A 12,830-nucleotide genomic window follows, 5' to 3' on the forward strand; every position below is an offset into this window, starting at 1 on the left:
GAGACACGCAGGCACTGGGTTCACTGCAGGCTGCAGTGCTGTGCCACTGGGTTCACTGCAGGATGCTGTGCCGCGGACACTTTGTTCACTGGAGGCTGTAGTGCCATATGCACTGGGATCCCTGGAACCTGCAGTGCAGTCAGAATTGGGTTCACTGCAGGGTGCAGTGCTGTAGGCACTGGGTTCAATGCAGACTGTAGTGCACGGATCACTTTGATAACTGGAGGCTGCAGTGCAGTTGGCACGTGTTTCACTGGAGGCTGCAATGCCGCGGGCACTGGCTTTACTCGTGGCTCAAGTGCCGCAGACCCAAGGTTCACTGCAGAGTGCAGTACGGCGTGCACTGGCATCAATGGAGGCTGCAGAGCCGCGGGCACTGGGTTCACAGCAGGCTGCAGTGTCGCAGGCACTTTTTCCCCGGGGTGGAATAGTGCCGTGGGCACTGGGTTCACTGCAGGGTGCAGTGTCAGGGACACTGGCTTTACTGGAGGGTAGAGACCCAGAGGCCCTGGGTTCACTGCAGGCTGCAGTGCCACGGGCACTGATTTCACTGGAGGGTGCATTGCCCCAGCCACTTTGTTCACTGGAGGCTGAAGTGCCATGGGCACTGGGATCCTTGGAACCTGCAGTGCAGTCGGAACTGGGTTCACTGCAGGGTGCAGTGCTGTGGGTACTGGGTTCCCTGCAGACTCCAGTGCACGGATCACTGGGATAACTGGAGGCTTCAGTCCTGTGGGCACGGGTTTCACTTGTGGCCGCAATGCTGTGGGCAATGGCTTTACTGGCGGCTGCAGTGCTGCGGACCAAAGGTTCAATGGGGAATGCCGTAAGGCAGGCACTGGCTTCACTGGAGGCTGCAGAGCCGTGGGCACTGTGTTCATGGTAGGCTGCGGTGCCGCAGGCACTTTGTTCACTGGATGCTATAGTGCCCTGGGCACTGGGTTCCCGGGAGGGTGCAGTTCCGCGGACACTGGCTTCACTGGAGGGTGCAGTGGCATTAAACCATTACAAATGATGTCATTACGTTAATAAATTCGGTTTCTTTCTTCAGTCACAAGAAAGGAGGAGGAAAAGATTTCTTTGTATCCCAGGCCCTGTCATTAAAACCTTTCCCAATGTGGACAACAGGTTTAGTTGCCCAGGCACCTTCAGTGTCTCAGCTGAGCGACCAGGGCCTTGCACATTGCAAAAATTCCCATGATGGCCAACAGAGAGAGCTCGAGCACCACAGACCCGGAGAGGCGGGTTCCTCTGCCCAGGCAGTGATGGCCAGCAGAAGGCGCACCATCGGCTTTTCTGACCCAGGGCACCTGAGAGCAGGAAGGGCTTTGATTGCTCCCAGAGTACTCAGGGCCTCTGCCGCTGCCTGAGTACAGAGAGCAGAGCTGCATTTCCAGCAGGTTGTGCCGCCCGCCCCAGGGGAGATCTTGGGAGCTTTGTAGCAACTTGGCATCTCCTGAGTCGCCAGAGAGAATTTGTCTTATTGTACTGAGTGCTGAGGAATGGGCGCTGGGTGGCTTCCCTGGGCAAGCTAGTTGCTGAGATGCACAGACCCTTGCATTTTCTGGGCTGTTCCCATGTTTCATTCCTCCCCTTCCTGGACAGTATTTGAACAAGACATATTTTACTAAAGGTCTTGTGGATTGCGGAGTCCCACGACATCACCTCATCGATGCAGTCGATGGTTTGTTCCAGATTCAGGCTTGTTTCCGGGAAGAAACCCCGACAGAAATTCAGAAGAACAGGAGCTGCATTCCGTTAGGACATGAATACATGAAATGCTCGTCTTGGCAACTCCTAGAAGAATGAGCTGGGACCCACTTTCCGAGTCCTGCTAGAACCAGAGACCAAGGTAAGGGCACAAACTGTCCCCCACATCATACATGCTTTTTAAAAAGTTTCATGGTTATTTTTCCAACCTAATTAAGTGATTGCAAATTACAGAAAACCTGGTAGATACCTGTCATTAACGTACGTTATCTTTAATTTAAATTGCAGTGAGTGAAGATACAGTGTAGTATTAGTTTCAGGTGTAAAATATAGAGCAACCCTTCCACACGTCATCTGGTGCTCATCCCAGGTGCACTTATTAATCCCCAGCAGCTGTTTCACCCATTCCCCACCTTGTTCTGGAAGCCCTCAGTTTGTTTCCCAGTTAGAGTCTGTTTGTCACTGCCCACCCCCCGCTTTGTTTTGTTTTATTTCCATGTGTTAATGAAATCATTGGGCATTTGTCTTTGTCGGAAAGGCTTATTTCACCCAGGATAACATTCTCTCGCTCCATCCAGCTCATGGCAAATGACAAGATTTCATGTTTTTACGGCCTAATAATATTACATTCCATAGACTACATCTCAATTTATTCATCAGTTGATGGATGCTTGGATAGTTTCTGTAATTTGGCTGTTGTAGAAAATGCTGGTGTAAACATCATGGTGCATGTATCCCTTTGAAGATTTTGTATTCTTTGTGGAAATACCTTGTAGTGAAATTGCTGGATCGTAAGGTACTTCTATTTCCAGTTTTTTTTTTTTTTTGAGAAATCTCCATAATGTTTTCCAGACTGGCTGCACCAGTTTGCGTTCTTACCCACAGTGCAAGAGGGTTATTCTTTCCCCACTTCCTTGGCAACACCTGCTGTTTCAGCCTTCATTGATTTTCGTCATTGTGACAGATGTGCTTTGTTATCTCATTGTACTTTCGAATTGTATTTCCCTGAAGATCTGTATTGTTGAGTATTTTTTCATGTGTCTCTTGGCCAGGTATATGTCTTCCTTCGGGAAATGTCCATTCGTGACTTCTGCCCATTTTTAATCAGATTTCTCATTGTTTGGGTGCTGTATAACTGTATATATTTTGGGCACTAACCCTTTATCTGATGTCGTTTGCAAATATCATTCTGTAGGTGTTTTAGTTTTGTTGATTATTTCCTAGGTGACGGAAGGTTTTAATTTTTATGAAGTCTCATTATTTTTGCTTGTGTTTCCCTTACCTCTAGAGATATATCTATAAAGACATTTGCACAGGCAATGTCAAATAAGATACTACCCGTGTTATCCTCTGGGATTTTTATGGTTTCCGGTTTCACATATAGGTCTTTGTCCATGTTGGATTTATTTTTGTGTATGTTGTAAGAAAGTGGTCCATTGTTGTTTTTGTTTTGTTTTGCAGGATGCTGTCCAGTTTTCCCAAAACCATATATTGAGGAGCCTTTTTTAAAGTTTATTTACTTATTTTTGAGAGAGAGCATGCAGAAGAGGGGCAGAGAGAAATGGAGACAGAGAATCCCACGCATGCTCTGCACTGCCCTGAGATCATAACTTGAGCTGAATTAACAATCACACGCTTTGTTGACTGAGCCACCCCTGTGTCCCAAGACTATCTTTTTTTCCATTGGATGTTCTTTCCTGCTTTGTTGAGAATTAATTGACCATATAGGTGTGAGTTCATTTCTGCGTTTCTATTCTATTGATCTATGCCTCTGTGTTTTTTTGTTGTTGTTTTGTCAGTACCATGCTGTTCTGATCAGTACAGCTTTGTAATATTACCTGAAGTCTGGAATTGTGATGTCTCCAGCTTTGCTTTTCTTCTTCAAGTTTGTTTTGGCTGTTTGGGGACTTTTGTCATTCCATACAAATTTTGAGATGATTTGTTCTTGTTCTGTCACAAATGTTTTTGTTAGTGTGATAGGGATTTCATTATATGTGTAGATTGTTTTGAGAAGTGTAGACATTTTAACAGTATTTTGTGCTTCCCATCCATGAACATGAAATGTATTCCATTTCTTTGTGTCCTCTTCCATTTCTTTCATCAGTGTTTCATAGACTTTAGAGTACACGTCTTTCAATTCTTTGGTTAGGTTTATTCCTGGTTTCTTGTGGTATTTGTGAGCCTGTCAATGGGATTGATCCCTTACTTTCTCTCTGTGTTAATTCATGATTTGTGTTAGAAATGCCATACATCTATGTAGCTTGATTTCTGTATATTGTGACTTGTGGAATTCATATATCAATTCTAGCAATTTTTAAGGGAACCTTTCATGTTTTTTATAGAACACATCATGTCAGTTCCAAATAGTGAAAGTGCTACTTCTTCCTTGCCGATTTGGATGCCTCTTATTTCTTTTTGTTGTCTGAGTGCTGTGGTTAGGGTTTGCCATACTATGTGGAAAAACAGTGGTGAGACGGGTCATTCCTGTTTTGTCCCTGACCTTGGAGGAAAATTTTTCAATTTTTCCCCATTGAGGATGAGATGAGCTGTGGGTTTTTCCTAGATGACCTTTATTATGTGCAGGTAGGTTGAGTCTCAATGTACTTTGCTGAGGGGTTTTATCATGAATGGATGTGACATTTTGTCAAATAGTTTTTCTGCATCTGTTGAAAGCATCGTATTGTTCTTATCCTTTCTTCTATTACTGTGGTGCATCATGTTGATTGATCTGTGAATGTGGAACCACCCTTGCAGCCTAGGAATATATCCCACTTGATTATGGCAAATGATTCTATTAATGTATTGTTGACTTTAATTTGAAGGTATTTTAATAAGAATTTCGGCATACATAGCCATCAGGCGATTGGGCTGCAGTGTTATTTAAAAATTTTTTAAACATATTTTTAAATGCTTATTTCTTTCCCTAGATAGAGTACATAAAAGTGAGGGAGGGGCAGAGAGACAGGGAGAGAGAGAATCCTGGCCATGGCCCACACTGTCATGGCAGGGTCCAACATGGGGCTCGAACCCACGCACAGCAAGATAATGTCCTAATCCGAAATTAAGAGTTGGACAGTAAACAGCCCGAGCCACACAGGCACCCCGCCATTTTTCGGTTTTAGTGGAAGCTTCATCTCGTTTTGGTATCAGGGTAATGATGGCCTCATAAGATGAATTTATAAGTTGTCCTTCTTTTTTATTTTTCGTAATAATTTGAAGAGAATACATATTACCTCTTTCTTAAATGGGTGGTAGAATTCATCAGTTAAACCATCTGGCCCAGAACTCTTGTGTTGGGGGGAGATTTTTTTTTATTACTGATTTGATTTCTTTCTGTTTTCAGAATATACGTATCTTCCTGTTTCAGTTTTGGTAGTTTGTGTGTTTCTAGGAATTTGTCCATTTTTCTCAGAGTGTCCAATTTGTTGCATATAGTTGTTCATAATATTAACTTCTAACTGTATTTTTGTGGTGTGGACTGTTATTTCTCCTTTCTTATTTGTGATTTTATTTATTGGAGTCCTTTCTCTCTTCTTACTGAAAAGTCTGCCTAGAAGTTTTCATGTTGATTTCTGTTTTCAAAGAACCAGCCCCTGGTTTCATTGATTTTGTCTAGTGTCTTTTTGGTTTGACTATCCCTTATTTCTGTCTGAATCTCTATTACTTCCTTCCTTCTGCTGTTCTTCTTCTGATATGTGACCTAGAATATGATCAATTCTGGAGAATGTCCCATGTGCGCTTGAAAAGAATATGTACTCTGCCATTTTAGTATGGAGTGTTCTAAATATATCTGTTAAACCCATCTGGTCCAGTGTGTCATTCAAAGCCATTGTTTCCTTGTTGATTTTCTGTTTACAGCTTCTGTCCTTTCATGTGAGCGATGTGTTAAAGTCCTCTACTATCATTATATTATAAAAAATGAGTTCCTTTATGGTTGTTGTTAAATATTTTATATACTTGGTGATCGCATGTTGGGTGCATCAAAATTTACAATCATTGGATATTCTTGTTTCATTGTCCCCTTTAGTATGAGATAGCATCCGTCTTCATCTCTTGTTATAGCTTTATTTATTTATTTATTTATTTATTTATTTATTTATTTATTTTAATTTAAGTCATAGTTGACATACAGTGCATTCTCGTATTTGGGAGCAGAATTTGGTGATTCATCCCTTACATACAATACCCAGTGCTCATCACAACAAGTGCTCTCCTTAATACTCATCCCACATCTAGCCCAGCACTGACCTATTTCCCTCCATCAATCTTCGTTTTTTTTTTCTCTAACATTAAGAGAGTCATGTAGTTTGTTACCACTCTTCTCGTTTCCTGCCCCCTTTCCGTGTTTTCATCTGTTTTGTTTCTTCAATTCCACATGAGTGAAATCATATATTTGTCTTTCTCTGATTGACATATTTCACTTAGCATAATACATGCTAGCTCCATCCACATCATTGCAAATGGCAAGATTTCATTCTTCTTGAAGTTGAGTTATATTTCTTTGTATATACACATGTTTGTATATATGAACGTATACATATGTACATATGTATATATGCGTATACATACATACACACACACACGACAACTTCTGTATACCTTCATCAGTTGATGGATACTTGGGCTTTCTCTATAATTTGGCTACTGTTGATAATGCTGCTATAAATACTGGCTTCATGAAATGTCACTATTAGGTATTTACCCAAAGTGTGCCAAAATAGAGTCTCAGTTTTAAAGGTTATTTTGCCTGATATAAGTATTGCTACTGGCTTTCTTTTGACATTATTGGCATAATAAATGTTTCTTCATTCTCTCACTTTAAATCTGAAGGTGACTTAAGTCCAAATAAAGCTTTGTAGGCAGCATCTAGATAGGTGTTGTTTTTGTTTGTTTGTTTGTTTGTTTGTTTGTTTTGTCCATTCTGACTCCCTATCCAATGTCTTATGATTGGAGCATTTAGTCCATGTACATTTAGAGTGATTATTAATAGGTATATATTGAGTGCCATTCTACTAGTTGTTTTGCCATTGTTTCTTGATGTTTTCTCTGATCCTTTCTTGTCTGTAACACTTTTAGTCCTAGATTTCCACTCAAAGAACCCGATTGAAATATTCTTTTCTTTTGACTGGTAGTACATTTCTTTACTTCTTTTTAATATTTCTTTTTTTAAATTTAAGCCCACGTTAGTTACTTTATAGTGGAATACAGTTTCAGCAGTAGAATTTAGAGATCCATCAAGTACAAAATATACCCAATACTCATCCCAAGTGCGCCCGTAATGCCCATCACCCATTTAGCCCATACCCCTATTCAGTAACCTTCCTGGAACCCTGAGTTTCTTCTCTGTATTTCAGAGTCTCTTATCGTTTGACTTCCTCTCTGTTTTTATCTTCTTTTTTTTTGCTTTCCTTTCACTACGTTCATCAGTTGTATTAAATTCCACAGATGAGAGAAATCATATGATGTGTGTCTTTCTCTAACATATTTTGCTTAGCATAATCAAGTCTGGTTCCATCCATGTTGTTTCAAATAGCAAGATTTAATTCTTTTTTACCGCGGAGTAATATTCCATTGTATGAATATACCACATCTTCTTTATCCATTCATCTGTCAATGGTCATTTGGGCTCTTTGCATAATTTAGTTATTGTTGATCATGTTGCTATAAACAATGCAGTGCATGTTCCACTTGGACTAAGCGTTAGTGTATCCTTTGGATAAATACGTAGTAGTGCAATTGCTGGGGCCTAGTGTAGTTCTATTTTTAGTTTTTCTGACAAATCTCCATACTATTTCCAGAGTGTCTACATCACTTTGCATTCCCACCAGCATTTCAAAAGCGTTCCCTTTCTCTGCATCCTTGCCAACATCTGTCTTTTTCGGAGATGTTAATTTTAGCCATTCTGATAGGTGTGAGGGGATATCTCATTGTGGTTTCGATTTGTATTTCAGTGATGACAAGTGAGATTGAGTATCTTTTCATGTGTGACCAATCTGGATGTCATCTTTCTTAAAGTGTCTGTTCACGTCTTTTGCCCATTTCTTCACCGGATTATTTGGTTTTTGGGTGTTGAGTGTGATAATTTTTTACAGATTTTGGATACTAACCCTTTATCTGATATGTCACCTGCAAATATCTTCTCCCATTTCATTCAGTGGCCTTTCAGTTTTGCTGACTATGTCCTCTTCTGTGCAGATGCTTTTTATCTTGAGGTCCCAATAGTTCATTTTTGTTTTTATTGCCCTTGCTTTGGAGACATGACAAGCAAGAAGTTGTTGTGGCCAGGATCAAGGAGGTAGATTGTCTGTTTTCTCCTCTAGGATTTTGATGGTCCCTTTCTTACATTTATATCTTTCATCCATTTTGAGGTGTGTGTGTGTTTGTGTGTGTGTGTGTGTGTGTGTGTGTGTGTGTGTGTCTGTGTGTGTGGTTTAAGAACATAGTCCAGGTCCAATCTTCTCACTGTCCAGTTTTCCCGGTACCATTTGCTGAAGAGACTTTTGTTTTTCCATTGGATATTCTTTCCAGTGTTATCAAAGATTACTCGGCCATATGTTTGAGGGTCCATTTATGGGTTCCCCATTCTGTTCCATTGATGTCTGTGTCCGTTTTTGTGCCCGTGCCATACTGTCTTGATGATTGCGGTTTTCTAATACACCATAAAGTCCAGATTTTAATGTCTCCAGCTTTGTTTTCTTTTTCAACATGACTTTGGCGATTTGGGGTCTTTTCTGGCTCCCTACAAATTTTAGGGTTGTTTGTTCTAGTTCTGTGAGGAATGCTGGTGTTATTTTGATAGGGATTGCATTGAATGTGTCGATTGCTTTGGGTAGTATTGACATTTTAATAATATTTGTTCTTCTCATCCATGAGCATGGAAGGTTTTTCCGTTTCTTTGTGTTTCTTCCATTTCTTTCATAGATGTTGTATGGTTTGTTCCTTTATTTTTTTTATCTTTGTTCATTTTTGAGAGAGAGAGAGAGAGAAAGAGAGAGTACATGAGCAGGGGAGGGGCAGAAAGAGAAAGAGAGGGAGACACAGACTCTGAAGCAGGCTCCAGGCTCCGAGCTGTGAGCACAGTGCCCATCACGGGACTCAGACCCACAAATGCGGGATCATGTCCTGAACCGAAGTCGGCACTAACCGACTGAGCCACCCAGTCGCCCCTCTATTGTTTTAAGTGTACTGATCTTTTACCTCTTTGGTTTTGTTTACCCCTGGGTATTTGATGGTTTTCAGTGCAGTTGTAAAGTACATCAATCCTTGATTTCTCTCTGCTGTCTCATTATTGGTGTATAGAAAAGCAGTCAACTTCTGTATATTGATTTTATATCCTGAGACTTTCCTGAATTCCAGTATCAGTCCTAACGGTTTTTCCATGGAGTCTTTTGGATTTCCTTGGAAAGTATCACGTCTGCGAAGAGGGAAAGTTTGACCCTCCTTGCCAATTTGGACGCCTTGTATTTCCTTTTGTTGTCTGCTTGCTGAGGTTAGGAGTTCCAACAGTTTGTGGAATAACGGTGGTGAGAGTGGACATCCCAGTCGTGTTCCTGACCTTAGGGGGAAAGCTCTCAGTTTTTCTCATTGAAGATGATATTAGTTGTGGGACTTTCGTATCTGGACATACTGATATTCAGACAAGACCTCTCTATCCTTCCTTTTGAGTGCTTTTTTTTTCATCAAGAAAGGATGCTGCATTGTGTCAAATGCTCTTTCTGCATCTATTGAGAGGATCATATGTTTGTTATCCTTTCTTTTATCAATGTGATGTATCACATCAGTTGATTTGCAGATATTGAATTGGTGGTGCATCCCAGGAATAAATCCAATTCATTGTGGTGAATAATTATTTGTATGTATTCTTGGATCCGGTTCGCTACTTTTTGTTGAGAATTTTTGCATCCAGGTTCATCAGGGAAATTGGTCTGTAGTTTCCTTTTTGGTGGGATCTTTGTCCAGTTTGGACTCAAGGCCAAGCTGGCCTCATAGAATGAGTTTGGAAGTGTTCCTTCCATGTCTCTGGCCATGACCTTATCTTGTTCTTTCATTTGGGATGCATTCCTCTTGTCTTGGCATTTTGGCTGAGTTTTTGCCTTCTCTGTGTTACAAACGCTCATTATGTTGGCTGCCTGTGAGATGAATGGCTTTATGAAAAGGAGGTCATCTAGTGTCCAGGGCCTGACACATCAGGGAGTATGTGTGGTGTGTGTTGCGTACACTGTTTTGTGTTCTGGCTGCACTATCCTTCAGGCCAGTTGTATGGACAATGTATGGTCCTTGGCCAGAATGTGCTGAGTTTTATCTAGGTAAGCTCCGATCTGCTTCTTAAATGAGACTTGAAATGACTGCCACTCGAAGTGAAGCTCTGCAGAACTGTCTGGTCAAGAGAGGTGGTGTGGTCATGAGCTTCCGCTGGTCTTCTGGGGAAGGGGAAACCTCCATTGGGACTTAGGCAAGCCTGATTGACCTAGAAGGCCAGTCTCACCAGAGCACAGGAATGTGGGGTTGGTGTAAGCATCTTAGGCAGCCAGTGTGGGGATGACATTGTTTCCAGCAGATGGCTCTGTGTTTATGCTGTGGGGAAGAGGAGGAAAATGGTCCCATACACCTCCTCTGTCCTACCTCCTTTGTCCCCTTGTTGTGAACACTGCCTCTCAGGGATGCTCTCCATGATGAGTGTATAATTGCCCCACTGTTTGCACCAGGCGGTGTACAGGTCACTGTTTCCATGCCATCTGCCTGTAAGTAGTTTGCTGCCTTCTCTCAAGGATTAGGCCAGTGCCCTCAGGGCTGTATCCCAGCCAAGCCTGCTAACCTTTGAAACTCCACATTCTCGGGGTCTGGATCGCTTGGTTAAGTGTCCGAGTCTTGATCCTGGCTCAGATCATGACCTCGTGGTCATGGGCTTCTCTCTCTCCCTCTATTCCTGCCCCTCCCTTGCATGTGCTCTCTTTCTCTGTCTCTCTCTCAAAATAAATAAACTTAAAACAAATTTAGTGGCATGGAATACCTTATTTAGGCGAGATTTCCTCCTTGAGGGAATGGCAGGGGTCTATCAGTTAAATTTCCAGCAATGACTAGGAATTTCATTGCTGACTGGTTAAAGGTTACATTCCTACAGGAATGAATTTAGGGTTAGTGACATGAGGCCTTAACGTAAGGAACTCCATGATGGTCCCGTGAGTTTTCTTTACATTCCAAACCCATATTTTTTCACATCAATTTTTTTATTAAAAACATAACCCTAAGTAATATTTTAGCCATCTACTGCTGGCCCAATTATCATATCCTGTAAATCTGTGACCATCTCCTAATCATAGATGGAGATCAACTCTGTGGCTCTAAGATTTTTGTGACTCTAAATTATATTGATGTATGTTACTAAGATCTTTGTGAGTCTAGGTTACTGCTGGCCTCCTGAAATCTTGACCGAGGGACACCCAGCCAGGTTTCTGAGCCATTACTTAGGCACAGAAGCACCCTTTCCAAGTCACCTCTTCCTAAAGCGTGTCTTTCCCTCTGGTACTTCTGGGTCTTACCCTTTTGCAGATCACATGCTGTGATGGACAACCCCTCATGAAAACCTGTCAAAGTGGATGAGAGAAACCTGCTTGCCTGTGACTGCCACTTCATGGTCACATCTTTTCCTTCTGAAACCCCTTGAACACCCTATCATTCTTCCAGGCTTTGAACATCTCTTCGATTTGAAAATATTTCAGTCTCTTGTATTCCTGCTAAAAAAATATGCGTGAAAATATTGAAGCAAGGATTCTTTACAATAAGTGAGCCAGTCACAATGATCCATCTGGCCGTGTGTACGTATGTTTTCTTTTTTGGACACTGTTCAGGCATGATGTGAAGTACATCCTGTAAAATCTGAGTATCATTCATTATCTAGGATAACCGCCTTTATGGAAAGCCATTTAATGACATGTTCATTCCAGATCCGAAAAACACTTAATTTACATACCACATAATACAGTGGTGTCTACATATGTTATTACCTTAAAATATGTAAAGTGGATGTTTCTATGAAGTGTATATCATGCATTGAGTTTTCTGTACCATGAATGTTATTATTTAAATTACACAATAGTAAGAACAACAAGAATAGGTACATGGCCATCACTAGTAACTAATACTAGAACTAGTCATATAATATTAGGTGTTGAAAACATAAAACCATGATTACTAATAATCTTTTCAATCGTGGTGGGTTTCTAGTTACCAGAAAAATTGGGAAGATATTATTGAGTCTCCACATACATCAGAGTGTTTTCTGACTATTGATGTCCTCTAAGTTGATACATGATCACAATCAATATCCCAAAGAGATATGGTACTATTAACTAACTTTGTATTTGTATTCAGATTGCTTCAGTTTTAACCTCTTCTGTCCCAGACTCATCCCAGCTGGCACATTACAGTCATCCTGTCTCCTTCGGCTTCACTTGGCCATGGCGATTTTTAGATTTTTCCTTATTTTTCATAATCTGCAAAGTTTTGAGGGTACGTTTGTAGAATGCATTTTGTAGAATGATCCTTGGTTGGGATATGTCTAATGTTTGTTCAAATGCTTAGGCTGACTACTGTGTTTTGGAGCAGAAGATCCAGAGGCATAGTTCCATCCATAATTATCACTTCACATAAAGGTTGTTTACTCTGAAGATTTGGGTCTTTTGTGGTTCTGTACAAATTTTAGGACCGTTCTAGTTCTATGAAAAATGTTGTTGCTATTTTGATGGCGATGGCATTAGTTGTGTCAGTTGCTGTGGGAAGTATAGACATTTCCATGAAATTTGTACTTCCGATCCATGAGTATGGAATATCCTTCCATTTTTTTGTGTCATCTTGTATTTCTTTCATCACTGTTTTATAATTTTCAGAGTATAGGTCGCTCACCAGCTGGGACTGTTTTCTTAATTTCTCTCTCTACTGCTTCGTTATTGTCTAGAAATGCAACAGATTTCTGTACAATGATTTTGTATCCGGTGACATTGCTGTATTCATTTATCACTTCTAGCAGTTATTGGGTGGACTCTTTAGGGTTTTCTATATATAGTGTCATGTAATCTGCAAAGTGTGAAAGATTCACTACTTCCAGATTTGGATTAGTTTTT

At 40.9% G+C, this 12,830-nt stretch overlaps 1 long non-coding RNA gene across 15 annotated transcripts in view; it reads left to right on the top strand.

Annotated features, from left to right (window-relative positions):
* The first annotated feature begins 897 nt into the window (after window positions 1–897).
* LOC123383718 overlaps window positions 898–12,830 on the top strand; it is a 44,019-nt gene continuing 32,086 nt past the window's right edge. For 2 of the 15 annotated variants that reach the window (XR_006593768.1, XR_006593773.1), the window contains exon 1: window positions 907–1,852. This is a non-coding gene — a long non-coding RNA (uncharacterized LOC123383718). Of the gene's footprint in view, window positions 1,853–12,830 lie in introns of all 15 variants that reach the window. The other 13 variants (XR_006593770.1, XR_006593775.1, XR_006593779.1 and 10 more) reach the window with 12 other exon arrangements.

Source organism: Felis catus, unplaced genomic scaffold (genome assembly GCF_018350175.1).
Source record: "Felis catus isolate Fca126 unplaced genomic scaffold, F.catus_Fca126_mat1.0 Un_scaffold_67, whole genome shotgun sequence".
Lineage (NCBI taxonomy): Eukaryota > Metazoa > Chordata > Mammalia > Carnivora > Felidae > Felis > Felis catus.